General features: G+C 48.3%; 1 pseudogene; it reads left to right on the forward strand.

Moving 5' to 3' along the window:
• Positions 1 to 2,788: 2,788 nt before the first annotated feature.
• Positions 2,789 to 6,006, forward strand: LOC142483855 (uncharacterized; annotated as a pseudogene).
• The last annotated feature ends 8,913 nt before the right edge of the window (positions 6,007 to 14,919 follow it).

Below are 14,919 nucleotides of genomic sequence, written 5' to 3' on the forward strand. Positions count from 1 at the left end.
TCCGTGGTGTGGAGAAGCTGCAGAAAGACCGCTTCAAGAGCAGAAAACTCCAAGGGCTAGTCCTAAATGCTCTACAACTGTTGCCATACAATTGGTCTACAAAAAGAGGAGTGCCCGACGCAACAGAAATCTCAAGACCGCGCAAGCAATAAGAAGACTTTACGTGGAAAAAGTCCTCCTCGAGCGACTGAGGAGTGCTGATCTCAAGCACCTTCGGGAGGAGACAAAAATAAACTGGAGAAAAGGCTCCAATCCCAGCGGGACAGAAGGTTCTCTTCCTCCATCCACTCTCATTCAAGTCACAGAAAGATCTAGAATGAGAGTGGAAGGATGGGCTTTGGCCATGGTAAGCCCGAGCTTCCCACAAACAGGGGAGGTATGTAACAGGGGACTTATCCCTGTTCAGTAATATGTCTTTAATCCAGCAGTGTGGTGGTTAACCTCTTGTAGTTAATTACTAAACACCACCTGCCTGAATTAGATGGCTTAGAAAGCCTGTCTTTTGAAACAGGAAGTGAGAACTCTTTAGCTGACACCTAAGCTGAACTTGGAGACACACTTGTCTTGAGTTCTGCCAAAGATAGCAGAGCTGCTTCCAAGACACAAGGGAAACTTCTAAACCTGTATGCTGACCAACCCTGAAGATAAGGGAGCTGAAGCAGGGACAGGGAGAAGATTTTCCCTCCATACCACAAGGCCCAAATAAGACCTCTAAAACCTGGATGCTGATTCTCTGTGCACGCTCCGTGCGGTTCTAGGAGAGCAGAGAAGCTTACTCTACAGCTGATAAACAGATAAGACTTTCATTATTAAGAGACTGCTTATATCTGCTTATTTTCATGCTATGTTTGGGACTGGGGAGAAATGCTTGACTACAGTAGGGAATAGTGAATTGATTGCATAGTGTTTTCACTAGAAATACTCCCAAGTGAATAGAAGCTTTGTTCCCTCCCCCCCCCCTGTGTTTGAATGTTTTCCTGATAAAAAGGAAAAGGCACAATAAAGCCTTATTATAATTTCACATTATAAACGACTCCAAGTGTACCTCTATGAACGTCCGTCCACAGGTCCCAGTACCGATCCCTGAGTTACTCCACTCACGACTTTTGCCCAACCTGAAAAAGTTCCATTTATGACAACCCTCTGTTGTCTGTCCTTTAACCAGTTTTCAATCCAGGTGCATGTCCAATGTGCAGGTGTTCAATGTGCATGTCCAATGTTAAATCCATGTGCTGAGTCCAATATTCTGTTTTTCGTACACCAACCTCTTGTGTGAAACCGTATCTAAAGCCTTTGCAAAATCTAAGTAGACCACATCAACTGCATTACCCTGGTCTAAATTCCTACTTACCTCCTCAAAGAAACAAATAAGGTTAGTTTGGCATGATCTATCCTTCATAAATCCATGCTGACTATTACTAGAGAGGGCTGCCAGCCACTGGTGGCCCATGGCGTCCAGTTTGGCGGACGTCAAGATGTATGTCAACGGGTTGTTATCCATGCGTACTTCGAAGGCAACTCCATACAAGTTGTCATGGAGTTTGTCAACAATCGCGAGGAGTTCCAGCATGTGGACGGGGTAATTTGGTCGCTGTGGGTCAAGCTATGGCTCACATAAGCCACGGAGTGAAGACCAGTAGGATATATTTTGTGTAACACCACTCCCAGCTCATTGAAGCTTGCGTCCACATGTAGAATATATGGCTGCTCGGGATCGGCATAAGCAAAGACGAGGGCTTCAGTGAGGCTCTTTTTGAGGGCTATGAACGCCTTTTCGCAGGCGGACGTCCACTTGTCTTCGAAGGCGGACGTCCACTTGTCTTCGAAGGGGAGCCGCGCGGATGTGGATTTCTGGAGAGAGTTTTCTGGGTAGATTTTGAGAAGATTATTGAGGACCTTGGTCTTACTAGAATATCCTTCTACGAAGCGGCGATAGTACCCGCAGAATCCTAAGAAGGAGCGTAGCTCCATTACGTTTTCTGATCTCGGCCAGTTCACCATGGCTTCGACCTTGGTGGGGTCGGTAGCTATCCCATCTGCGGACACTGAGGGCCTCATGCACTAAAGTCCAATAGAAAAAATCGCCAGGGTTTTTAAATCGCCATTTTTGGCAGTGTTGCTATCACGGTATGCAGAAAGCCTTGAATACCAGTGATAGCAACATTTTCAAAAATGGCGAGTTGCCGGTGCCGAGATGATCTGCCCTCTACGAAAAAAAGGGCTCATCCGGCAATTTCTATCTGCTGCAGAGAGAGAGAGACGCCTCTCTCTGCAAATCTCGCCTAAAAAAAATATTTTTTTATATTTTAATTTTATTACTTGTTTACATGAGCAGGTGGTCCCTGGAGCAGAACCGCATTGATTTGAGGGCCGGGACCCCCTGCTTCCTGAGATACAGGCCCTGTTATGGGGTGCCGGTATCGCCTATGCATTGAAATGTCCCGATCACGTGACGCGGGACATTTACATGCATAGGAGATACTGGCACCCCATAACAGGGCCTGTATCTCGGGAAGCAGGGGGTCCCTGGACCTGAAAACAACGCGGTTCTGCTCCGGAGACCCCCTGCTACAATACACTAGTAATAAAATTTCAATTAAAATATGTAATAACCACCAAAACACAACTCACCCCCTGTACACACAGGATTAATACCACAGGCCGGTGGGGGTCCCTGGGTGTCTGCAGGCCCCACAGTACACCCCGGGGGGTACCCACTGGTGTCTGGGGGCTCTCAGGTGGCCCCTGCTAGGCTCCATGGGCCTCCAGGTAGTCCCCGCGAGCCCCAATGGGGTCCACGGATGGTCTGGGGGTCCCTGGGTCGTCCTCACAGGTGCCTGGGGGCCCTCAAGTTGTCCCCTCATTTGTCTGGGTGGCCTCGGTCGCCCCCACGGGTGTCTGGGTGCCCTTGGGTAGTCCCCACAGGGGTCTCGGGCCCTCGGGTGGTTCCCACAGGGGTCTCTGGGCCCTCAGGTGTTCCCGCAGGTGTCTGGGGGCTCCATAGAGGTCCTCAGTTCCTCCCTGCAGGTGTCCGTGGATCCTCAGGTGGTTCCCGTGGGCGTCTGGGGGTCTTCGTGGTCCCCGTGGGTGGACTCGCGTAGTCTTTGTGGGTCCCCGCTGGCCTGCGGTACCATTCCTGTATTTAAAAAAACTAAAACATGGCCTACATTTCAATAAATACACCTCTCCTACCCCCCCCCCCCCCCCACCAAACACATACAGTACAGTAATGGGCAAAAAAAACTATTGTTAAGATATGGAAAATAGATTATTTGCCCATTATTAAACACAACATTAGCAAGCCAGCATAAAGTAAATAAAAACCGTTCTACTTACCCCTGCCAATATGAACGGTGTCCTCGTCAGCTTACTGCAGGTCCATCTCCTCCGTTGCCAGAAAAAATACATGGCAAAATACAATCTAATGGCCTCTAAACCCTTAATTACCTTAGCGGTTAATAACCACTATAGTAATTAAGGGGTTAAGCCACCCTGCCCCGCTACCCACCCGAGAGGCCTAACCAACCACCCCGGACCCCCTATACCCACCCTGTACCCATTGAGTGCCTTAGTGGTACATCATACCCATATAATATGGGCATGATACACCACTATAGCACTCAATGGGCACCCTAATCAAAATACGTGAATGCCCAAAAGACACAATAATAAAACTTACAGTAACACCAAAACACCCCAATTCAATAAATAAAAACACTAGCCAACAAATGCAATTAATAAAAGCACTAACCAACAAAACAATGAATTAATTGAACCAGTAACAAGCAAAGCAATTAATGAATAAAACAATTAGGCAACACAACAATGAATTAATTGAACCAGTAACCAACAAAGTAATTAATTATGAAAACAACTCACAGCTAAACACTACTTAGTATGTGGATATGCTTTACATGTTTTTTTTATGCAGTTTTTTAGATCAACTTTTTGTCTGAACCCCTTTTGGTTTATCTCCTTTAAGAGATTTAGTGCTCCGGGTTTGCTTTTAACATCCTGCAGTTTCAGTATTAACTATAATAATGGGAGTCCGTAGCCTTATAGGTATATATTACCAGGTCTATATATTCTACTGAATAGGAAATTACCTCCAAGAGACTCTGTTGAACATCAATATATGTTTTCCATCAGGGTCAGCAATTGATTCACTGCTATATTATTTTGGAGTATATGTTTATAAGTAATGTGTTGTTCATTGGGATTGGCCATGGATCTATTAACACCACTCCTGTTTTCATTATTTTTTTTATTAATTACCAATAAAAGGTTTTAGTGTATTTAACTCATTACATAACACTGTGAGTGCATTCGAAAGGGATTCTTTCCCCCCTTTTTTTTTGATGTAACAACGGATTTGACAAGATTTCTGCCACTTTAATTGGAGTTTTCCAGCAAGTGAGATTTCTTTTTAAATCTTTAAATATTTTGATTCACCTTAAATGTATGATCCACTACATCTGCTCTCCCGGCCCTAATGCTGCACATGTTAGGCTAAACCCTTCCTTTGTACAATGTACATCTACAGTTTACTTTCATCCTGAATTGTTTGTGATATTCCAACTTACCTCTCCTTTATGTCCTTCTGTAAGACAGTTTGTGTAACTGTGACTTTTTTTGTCTCGTCTAGTACAAAGTCGAGCACCAATAATCCATCCATGCCAACACTGCAAGGTTGCTTTTAGCAGTCAGGATTACCTCCTCACACATGTATGTGGGGAATGTGGGAAGGGATTTAGTGTGTTCACCAACCTGAACACACACATGAGAAAACACACAGGAGGGAGACCGCATGTATGTAGGGAATGTGGGAAGGGATATAATCACTTTTCCAGCCTGAACACACAGATGAGGACACACACAGGGGAGAGACCGCATGTATGTGGGGAATGTGGGAAGGGATTTAGTGTGTTCACCAACCTGAACACACACATGAGGACACACACAGGGGAGAGACCGCATGTATGTGGGGAATGAGGGAAGGGATTTAGTGTGTTATTAAGCCTGAGCACACACAAAAGGACGCACACAGGAGAGAGACCGCATGTATGTAGGGAATGTGGGAAGGGATTTAACCAGTTATCCAGCCTGAACACACACATGAGGACACACACAGGGGAGAGACCGCATGTATGTGGGGAATGTGGGAAGGGGTTTAGTGTATTAACCAACCTGAACACACACATGATGACACACACAGGGGAGAGACCGCATGTATGTGGGGAATGTGGGAAGGGATTTAGTGTGTTATCTAACCTGAACACACACATGATGACACACAAAGGTGAGAGACTGCATGTATGTGGGGAATGTGGGAAGGGATTTAATCAGTTATCACACCTGAACATACATATGAGGACGCACACAGGGGAGAGACCGCATGTATGTGGGGAATGTGGGAAGGGATTTAGTGTGTTATCCAGCCTGAACACACACAAGAGGGGACACACAGGGGATAGACCATATGTATGTGGGGAATGTGGGAAGGGATTTAGTCGGTTATCCCACCTGGACACACACATGAGGACACACACAGGGGAGAGGCCACATGTATGTGGGGAATGTGGGAAGGGATTTAGTTGGTTATCCCACCTGGACACACACATGAGACACACACAGGGGAGAGGCCACATGTATGTGGGGAATGTGGGAAGGGATTTAGTCGGTTTTCAAGCCTGGATACACACAAGAGGACACACACAGGGGAGAGACCACATGTTTGTGGGGAATGTGGTTAAAGAATTTAGTCAGTTATCCAGCCTGGACACACACAAGAGGACACACACAGGGGAGAGACCGCATGTATGTGGGGAATGTGGGAAGGGATTTAGTGACTTATCAAGCCTAATCGGACACAAGAGGACATACACAGGGGAGAGACCGCATGTATGTGGGGAATGTGGGAAGGGATTTAGTCTGTTGTCCAGCCTGATGAGACACAAGAGGACACACACAGGGGAGAGACCTATCTCTAAAGCCAGGCATGTTTAGGGATAACCAGCGACTAAGACGCTCCCATTTAAGTGCACACGTGTGTCTGTGTTACACTGAATCACAATGCAAAGTGACTTTATGGTGCATAAAACGAGCATTTTAAAAGGATAAAGTTATAACTTTTAAGTTATAACAGGTTATTTGTATCATTCTTATATTTAAAGGAAAATGTTCTTGTTTTATATTTCCATGTTGTTAGTTCTAATAATATGTGCGTTCCTTATTATGCTGAAGTGGTCTGTAGTCTCACTTAGCTGTGAATCTGAATAGTTTCGCTGCTACTAATTGGCCACCTGCGTTCAGTCGCAGATGCGTCCGAATGCGAATGCCACACATGGAATCAACTCCAGACCTTTTACCTGCTTAATTGATGATGAAATAACGAAGGAATAGCCCACACCTGTCCATGAAACAGCTTTTGAGTCAATTGTCCAATTATTTTTGGGCCTTTGAAAAATAGGGGGCTACATATTAAAGAGATGTAATTCCTAAACCCTTCTTCCAATTTGAATGTGAAAACCTTCAAATTAAAGCTGATAGGCTGCACTTTAAGCCCATATTCATTATTTAACTGTAACTTGAATTTATTTTGGTACACAGCCGAAATAACAAAACTTGTATCGGTGTCCAATTATTTCCGAACCTAACTGTATAATAAGGATGCCAAAAAAATAAACCAGATCCTGAACAAGCACTAATACAAAGTGATCCAGTTCTAAGAGGTTCAGTTCCAGAGCATCCAAACTATCCCCAAGTGCTTTGACCCGCGAAAATTAAAAGTTAAGTGGCTCAATAAAATCCAGAGGTTCTATGGTTGCTTTAGCTGCAAAGCGTGTCAATTTAAATCCACAGAAAAAATGAATTTCAAAAGTCTAATGTTACGGGAGAAATCTTCCAAATAGGTATGCATATATTCTATTATATATATATTATTATATTATTGTGCTATATATATATATATACTTCTTTGTTGTGCTATATATATATATATATATATATAGCACAACAAAGAAGTATCCTTATATTAAAGCACACAGGCATACCAAGAATAAAGTTGTAAATGCAAAATGTATTATTGTAAAATTAAAAACGGGAGATAAATATAAAAGAGGAGGGTGACTCACAACTGACTATACAAATATACCAATTGAAATAGGAACACCGTGTAATCTGAAAATTTCCTTAGAAAAAATGTTGGCCAAAGTAGCAAAATTAGGAAGACCCCTTGAGGGGAATAAAGTGTGAATGCTTGGAAAACCTATCTACTACAACAAGGATGGTATTCATTCCTTTAGAATTGGGAAGCTCGACAATAAAGTCCATGGATATATGTTTCCAAGGTTGCTCTGGAATGGTGAGAGGCATGAGGAGACCGGAAGGTTTGTGATGGGCGGACTTACTCTGGGCACAGACCGGACAAGCACTGGTAAAACTGAAAATGTCCTTGTTCATCTTAGGCCACCAAAAGGTCAGTTTGATAAGATCTGCTGTCCTCTTGAAGCCTGGATGACTGGCCAATCTTGAAGAATGTCCCCAAAGTAAAATCTTGTGGCGAAAACGTGGAGCTGCATACAAGCGTCCCTCTGGCACCCTAAATCTCCTGGGAATGTGAACCTGAGCTTTGTTGATTTCATCCAAAACAGTGACCAACGAGCCTGACGGAATCCTAATTGTCGAGCCCCCTCAATATACAGCAAGTTTTTGTGATCAGTGAGGATGGCAATAGGCTCCTTGGTGCCTTCCAGAAGATGCCTCCATTTTAGCGTAGAGGCGATTAGCACAAAGCCTAGAGAGTACCAGTTTGGTATGGCGAATGTGCTCCTCTATATCCTTAGAGAAAATGAGGATGTCATCCAAATATACGATAACAAACGTTCCCAAAACGTCCCGGAAGATATCGTTTATGAACTCTTGGAAAACAGCAGGGGCATTGCACAGCCCAAAGGGCATCACTAAATACTCATAATGTCCAGATCGCGTGTTAAACGCAGTTTTCCATTCATCCCCATCTCTTATACGAATAAGATTATAAGCCCCTCTTAAATCGAGTTTGGAGAATATAGAAGCTCCTTGTAGACGGTCGAACAGTTCAGAAATTAAGGGAAGAGGGTATCGTTTTTTTACCGTAATTTTATTAAGTCCACGAAAGTCGATACAGGGTCTTAGGGATCCATCCTTCTTCTTCACGAAGAAGAAGCCTGCCCCAGCGGGGGAGGTAGAGTTGCGGATGAATCCTTTCTCCAAATTCTCTTGGATGTAAGTCGTCATAGCTTCTGTCTCAGGCACAGATAAGGGGTACGACTTCGATTTAGGGAGAATGGTTCCTGGAATTAAATCAATAGGACAATCGTAGGGACGATGGGGAGGCAGTACCTCAGCTTGTACTTTGTTGAAGACATCTAGAAACTCGTGATACACCGTCGGCAGAACGGACAGATGAGAAGAAGTGGTTTCCAGACCAGCGAGTACGGCTGGAGGAGGAGGAGTTGCTTCCTCGGAGGAAGTAGACCATTGGATAGGTAAGACATCGGTCCAATCTATGCGCTGATTGTGGAGCTGTAGCCAAGGCAATCCTAGAATAACTTGGACGGTAGGAGAATGGAAGACATCAAAAACTATTACATCCTTATGCCCATCCGCAGTGATCAAGGTAAGTGGGATGGTCTCCCAGATGATGAAGGCTGGCTGAAGTGGACATCCATCGATAGCTTCTAGACCAATGGGCGCTCTTCTCTTGACCAGTGGAATTTGATTCTCACAGGCGAAGGTGTGGTCCAGAAAGTTACCGCCAGAGCCGGAGTCAATGAAAGCTTTTACTTCCAATAGAAGATCAGGACCCGCCAACGATACAGGGAGCATGAGTTTCTTGGGTAATTCCTTAGGGAGAGAGGAGCAAGGAGAGATAGTACACAGTAGAAGCCCCTCTACCTTTACTGGGTGTTCCCGTTTCCCGGCTTCAGGAGACAGTTCCGGAGCCGATGTTCAGGGGAACCACAATAGTAGCAGAGACCCTTCTCACGTCGTCGTGCTCTCTCCGCAGCCCGTGGTTGCTGGCTGCCGATCTGCATCTGTTCAGGAGAATCTAGCGCAAGGAAGGGCGTAGGAGTAGACCTATGAAAAACAGACAGAGGGGGTAGAGAACAGGAGCAGTGACGTTCCTGTCATCGTTCTTGGGTTCGTTGATCCATACGAATGCTAAGTGCAAAGAGTTGTTCCAGGGAAGACGGCCGGGATGTGAGCTGCGAGATCATCCTTTAGAGCAGGCCTGCACAACTCGTAAAGCGAGAAGGGCGAACTGCTCTGAGGAAAAAAAAATTTGGGCCGCACGAGTAAAATCATCATCATCATCATCTCTCCTCCAACACCTCTCATCATCATCATCCTCATATATCTCCCCCAGCACCCCTCAATATCAACCTTTGCGATACTCCCCATCTATCTCTCATACCCCCATCTCTCCCCCTCCACATCAAACACACAATACCCCCCTGCACACCACACACATCCCACCCCCCTGCACCTCCAATCACCCCCCCTACACATCCAATGACCCCCCTGCACCTCCAATGACCCCCCCTGCACCTCACATCGCCCCCCCTGCACCTCACATCACCCCCCTGCACCTCACATCACCTCCCTGCACCTCACATCACCCCCCTGCACCTCACATCACCCCCTGCACCTCACATCACCCCCCTGCACATCACCTCCCCTGCACATCACCCCCCTTCACATCACCCCCCACCCCCTTCACATCACCCCCTCTCCTTCACATCACCCACCACCTCTTCACATCACCCCCCCTTCGCATCACCCCCCCTTCACATCACCTCCCCTGCACATCACCCCCTTCACATCATCCCCCATTCACCTCACCCCACTCCCCTGCACCTCACCCTCCTGCACCTCACCAGCCAGGAGGGGGGGGAGAAGCAGCTCGCGGCACGCAGCCGGGAGAGCGGCTCTCAGGAGAGGAGCGTGCAAGCAGGCTCGCGGGGGGGGGGGGAGAAGTGGCTCGCGGCCAGGAGGGGGGGAGAAGCGGCTCGCGGAAGAGGAGCAGGCAAGCAGGCTCGCGGGGGGTGGGGAGGTGGGGAGAGCAGGCTCAGGAGGGAGAAGGATGGGGAAAGCCACCGCGGGCTGCACAATGAGTGGAGGCGGGCCGTGTGTTGTGCAGGCCTGCTTTAGAGTGTCAGACAGACCGTGCCAGTATGCTGCGGCAAGAGCCTCGTCGTTCCATTGAGTCTCTGCGGCGATGATGCGGAACTCCACCGCATATTTAGCAGCTGATCTTTGAGCCTGCGTGATATGGAACAAAGAAAAAGCAGCAGTCTCCCTACGTGCTGGTGTATCAAACACCTGTTGAAACTCATGCCTGAACTTGGGGTAGTCTTGGGTCAACTCAGGTTTATGTTCCCAGAGGGGAGAAGCCCAAGCGAGAGCATCGCCAGTGAGTAAGGCATAAATGTAGGCCACCTTGGTACGACCGGTAGGGAAGAGAGAGGGGGGGACACTATTTATGGTATTATAATAAGGTACCATCAGTATGTTTAAATGAGACTTCACAATTGTTGTCCACAGTTATTGATATAAGTTGTGCTGATGAGGTTCCATCTGAGCTCTTGGAGCCATTTGCGGCAGCACTGTGGTTGCTATGATGACGGCATGCCTATACACCATTAACGCGATGACGCCAGCAGCACTACTCAGCCTCTAAAGACATGCAGTGCAGATGAGGCTCCCCCTCTGCTCCTGGTGTATCTGCCGATGCCGCTATGGTTACTATGACCACGGCACGCTTCGACGCCCCTGACGTGATGACATCATTGGCGTCACTTTGCAACTCCCCTACGTGATGACATCACTAGCGCGATTTGGCAATTTTAGGCTAATCAGTAGAATACTATGATGTTTGGCGCTCCGGGACGTAATGACGTCAGTGATATACCATCACAGTGATTTTCACACATTACAGCTGATCTGTTTAAAGATTTTTTTTGGCGCAAATTCTACTCCCCTCTTCCCCTATATATACTGGCTCATTTCTCCCAAACACCACTCCCAGAAGAAGACCGTTCAGTCGAAACGCGTGGGAGGGGAACCCTGACTTTTTCCAGCATAGGAGGCCTTTGCTACTCATATTTTGGTCATACCAATTATCCAGACCTTGGTGATGTACCAATTGTTATATCATTGTGATACATGCTCTTATCCTAGATTCCTTGACATTTTCTCAGACAACATTGTCTTTATTTGAATCTTTGAATATACCACAGGCACACTTCTATTTCTAGTACACAGATCTGCAGTTTGTGTTACTATACAGTATAGTGCCACTCATAGAGCTACCAACCCTTACGTTTCAATACCCTTTGGGCTGTTTATTATATCAGCCATTGGTGATTCATTTGACCATTTTATGTGCCTTTGTCCTCATGGTATATTTGTATTATCAGTTGTGAGTCCCCCTCCTCTTTTATATTTCTCTCCCCCTGTTTTTAATTTTACAATAATACATTTTGCATTTACAACTTTATTCTTGGTATGCCCGTGTGCTTTAATATAAGGATACTTCTTTGTTGTGCTATACATTTATTATCCTTGAGCACCACTGTCTATTGATATTTTATCATACACTTAGGACAGTTTTTGGGCAATAGTTACAGATTGTGTTGATGCGGTATACTTTGTGTTTTCCGTCATACAGTATATATATATATATATATATATATGTAGCCCTTTTTCTGAACCCTCCCAAAGGAACTACTGGTCGCTGTACAACACCTGCGGCTCCAGGAGATCTGAGCCTCCGCTAGCTGGGAGCCTGGGGTAACACTTACACATTTCCTTAGAGCAGCACCTCCACTTACCCAGGATCCCCGTGATGTGAGATTCCCCTGGGCAAGAAACATATAACACCTTATGATTGTAACTGTTTTTTTACTAATGATAATGCAATGAATAGCAATAACACAGACATATACTTTATACTATGACTGTGTAACGGGTATTCCCCCCCCCCCCCAATCGCAGATACAGTGTGGGGTACAAGGAACATACATCGTTACTCGTGTTGGTGCGCTACCTGTTGGCTCACAGGAGGGCTGAGCTTCCGCCACGGGGAACCTGGGGCAATTACAATACTATGGACAACCACTTACTCGGTACAGCGCCTCCACCTGCGATGGCTCCCACCATAGGGGGAGTGGTTCCTCGCAGGACACATACACAATAATCACATACACGGTGAGGTATAATATAATAACTAATAGCATTTACTGGGAACAACAAGTGACACAATACCATACAAACATATCATAACAGGTGTCCCTCTCTCTCGAGGAGACACTTAATGCGACGTCCCGCCGGACGCTTCCCCAGCACCAGGTGATCCCTACCAGTGTCCAAAGAACCCCACCCAATGTCCCCACTCTTGGAGAGAACGTGGGTGACTGCGCAGTCACAGTTACACTAAGGGCCCGTTGGTGCACTTATGACTGTAGGTACCTGCCGAGCACTCCACTTCACAAAGGATCAGTCGTAGGATGACGTCCTCTGTTCCTCCAACCGAACTCCTGGCACTCGAACCGCCAGGGCGACCCCACTCTGGAATAGTCACTGTGGACCCCCAACGTGGGTCCGAACCGCTTCACAGGAACCGCAGCATCCGCTGAGTCCCTAACTAACACTTGGCACTAACGTGACAAGAACCCTAACCTAGGTCCTGTCCCTGGAGTACCACAACTGGGGGTGAGAACCTATCTGGGACCTAAGGGGTTAATAGCCTGCTCCGCTCCCCTAGCTGTCCCCGGTCCTACTCTACCCCTGCAACTAGCCTTCGCAGTCCTAACTAACTACGTCTAGTACTTCCAGCACCTGCCGTAACGCACTGCAACCTACTGGATGCTGACAGCCAACATGCTGCGCAACACTGTGCCTGCCTGTCAGACCTCACGGCACTGACAGCCGTGACCCTGACCAGACAGCACCCTAACACTAAGGGCAGCGTCCCTATCTTGGGCATCCCTGCGCGCTTACCCACTAACCTAGTGGGGAGTTGGGGTCTACCTGGGGTGTGGGTATCTATCTGGGTGCAGGAGCTGCACTCACTCCCCGCACCCTTCCTTCCCTCACAGCTCCCTGACTCCAACTGACAAACCTGAGTGACAGGGTCCCTTAACCTAGGGCAGTCCCTGGCAACACTCACTATGTTGGGGTAACTCAAAGCTACCTCGGGCCCTGGGGGTGCTGGCCTAGTACAGGGAGTCCCTGACTCCTGTACCCTACCTCCTTCCCTGGGCTGCTCCTTCCTCTCACTGACTAGCGTGGGCTCAGCACGCGAATTGTATCACTTTGTTGCAAGCAGAGCTCCTGCAGCCCTATTGGCTCCCTGGCGTCATGGGGCCGCTCCAGAGGCTCATGGGACTTGAAGTCCCCTTACAGAGCCCTCCTCTCATTGGCCAGGGCTTCGCGGGCTTTACTGGCTCTTCACTGCGCATGCGCGAACTCCCTGAAGTCCTCCCGGTGCTCCTAGCCCCTGCGCAACGCACCTAACAATGGCGGCTCCCTGCTCTGTGAGCCGCCAGGACCGCAGCAACGCGATCGCGGCCTTAGCGACGGCCCGATCGCGTCCCCGGCAACCGGCCTGCACTAGGGGGCAGCGCGCTAATCCCTGTTCTGGTCCTACACTCGCGCGATGCCTACCTGCCTCTCGGGCCCTACCTGCGCAACCACTGCGCATGCGCGAACTAACGCGCAATGGCGGCTCCCTCCTCGCCCGGCTCCGAGAGCGCCGGGATCCCTGTGACGCGCGTGCGACCTTGGCAACTGGCCGCACGCGTCCCCGGCAACCCCCGAGCCGGGACCTGACCGCCGTCACACCTGCATTTGCCGAACGGAGCTGCCATTGGACGCGGCAGCTCCTGCGATCGGCAGCCAGGTGAGGGGGGAACGGACACTCTGGGGAGACCTGGCTACATCTGTATAACCTTACACTATAACTCTCCCACCAATGTCCAGCACTCTACAGAGAGCGGATATGTGTGACTGCGCAGTCACTAAGGAAACTACTAGGCCTGTTGGTGCACATGTAGGTCAGAGTTACCTGCCGAGCACTCCAGTGCTCGGGCCTGCAACGGACTTCACAAAGGATCTGTCGCTTGGTGATCTCCATCTGATCCTGTGATGCGTTGTCAGGGTCCGCCAGGGGCGATCCCACCCTGAAGATAGTCTCTGGGTGCAGACTTGAGCCCAAGTCTTCTCTCGGGGAGCGCAGCGTCCGCTGTGTCCCTATCTAACTCTAGCGCTACTGTGACAGGATCCCTAACCTAGGGCCTGTCCCTGTAGCACCACAAACTGGGGAGTGAGGACCTACCTGGGACCTAAGGGGTTAATAGCCTATCCCGTTCCCCTAACTCTTCCCGGTTCTGACTCTAACTACCTATTACCTGCAGTAACGCACTCGCAGCAACGCACTGCAACCTACTGGGTGCGTGCAGCAACTGCGCTGCACAAACCCTGTGCCTTCTTGTCAGACCTCACAGCACTGACAGCCGTGACTCTGACAAGACAGCACACTGACACTCACTAAGGGCAGCGTCCCTATCTTGGGCCGTCCCTCATCAATTACCCACTAACCTGGTGGGGAGTTGGGGCCTATCTGGGACTTGGGGAAACATTACCTGGTGCAGGAGCTGCACATTCACTCGCTCCCTGCACCCTTCCTTCCCCTTCCTGCTCCCAGCTCCAACTGCCTGCTCCAAAGCTTGCGAAATTTATCTATATGCTCCTTCAGGGAATCATGAGCCCTCATTGGCCACTATGAGGCACCTGGTGCCTGCTTCCCTATGCCTCCTGGGAGTTGTAGTCCCGAGGAGGCTGCTATAGCATTGGGGCCACGTGCGCGCTTCTCCT

This window comes from Ascaphus truei, unplaced genomic scaffold (genome assembly GCF_040206685.1).
Source record: "Ascaphus truei isolate aAscTru1 unplaced genomic scaffold, aAscTru1.hap1 HAP1_SCAFFOLD_372, whole genome shotgun sequence".
In the NCBI taxonomy this organism is placed as follows: Eukaryota; Metazoa; Chordata; class Amphibia; order Anura; family Ascaphidae; genus Ascaphus; species Ascaphus truei.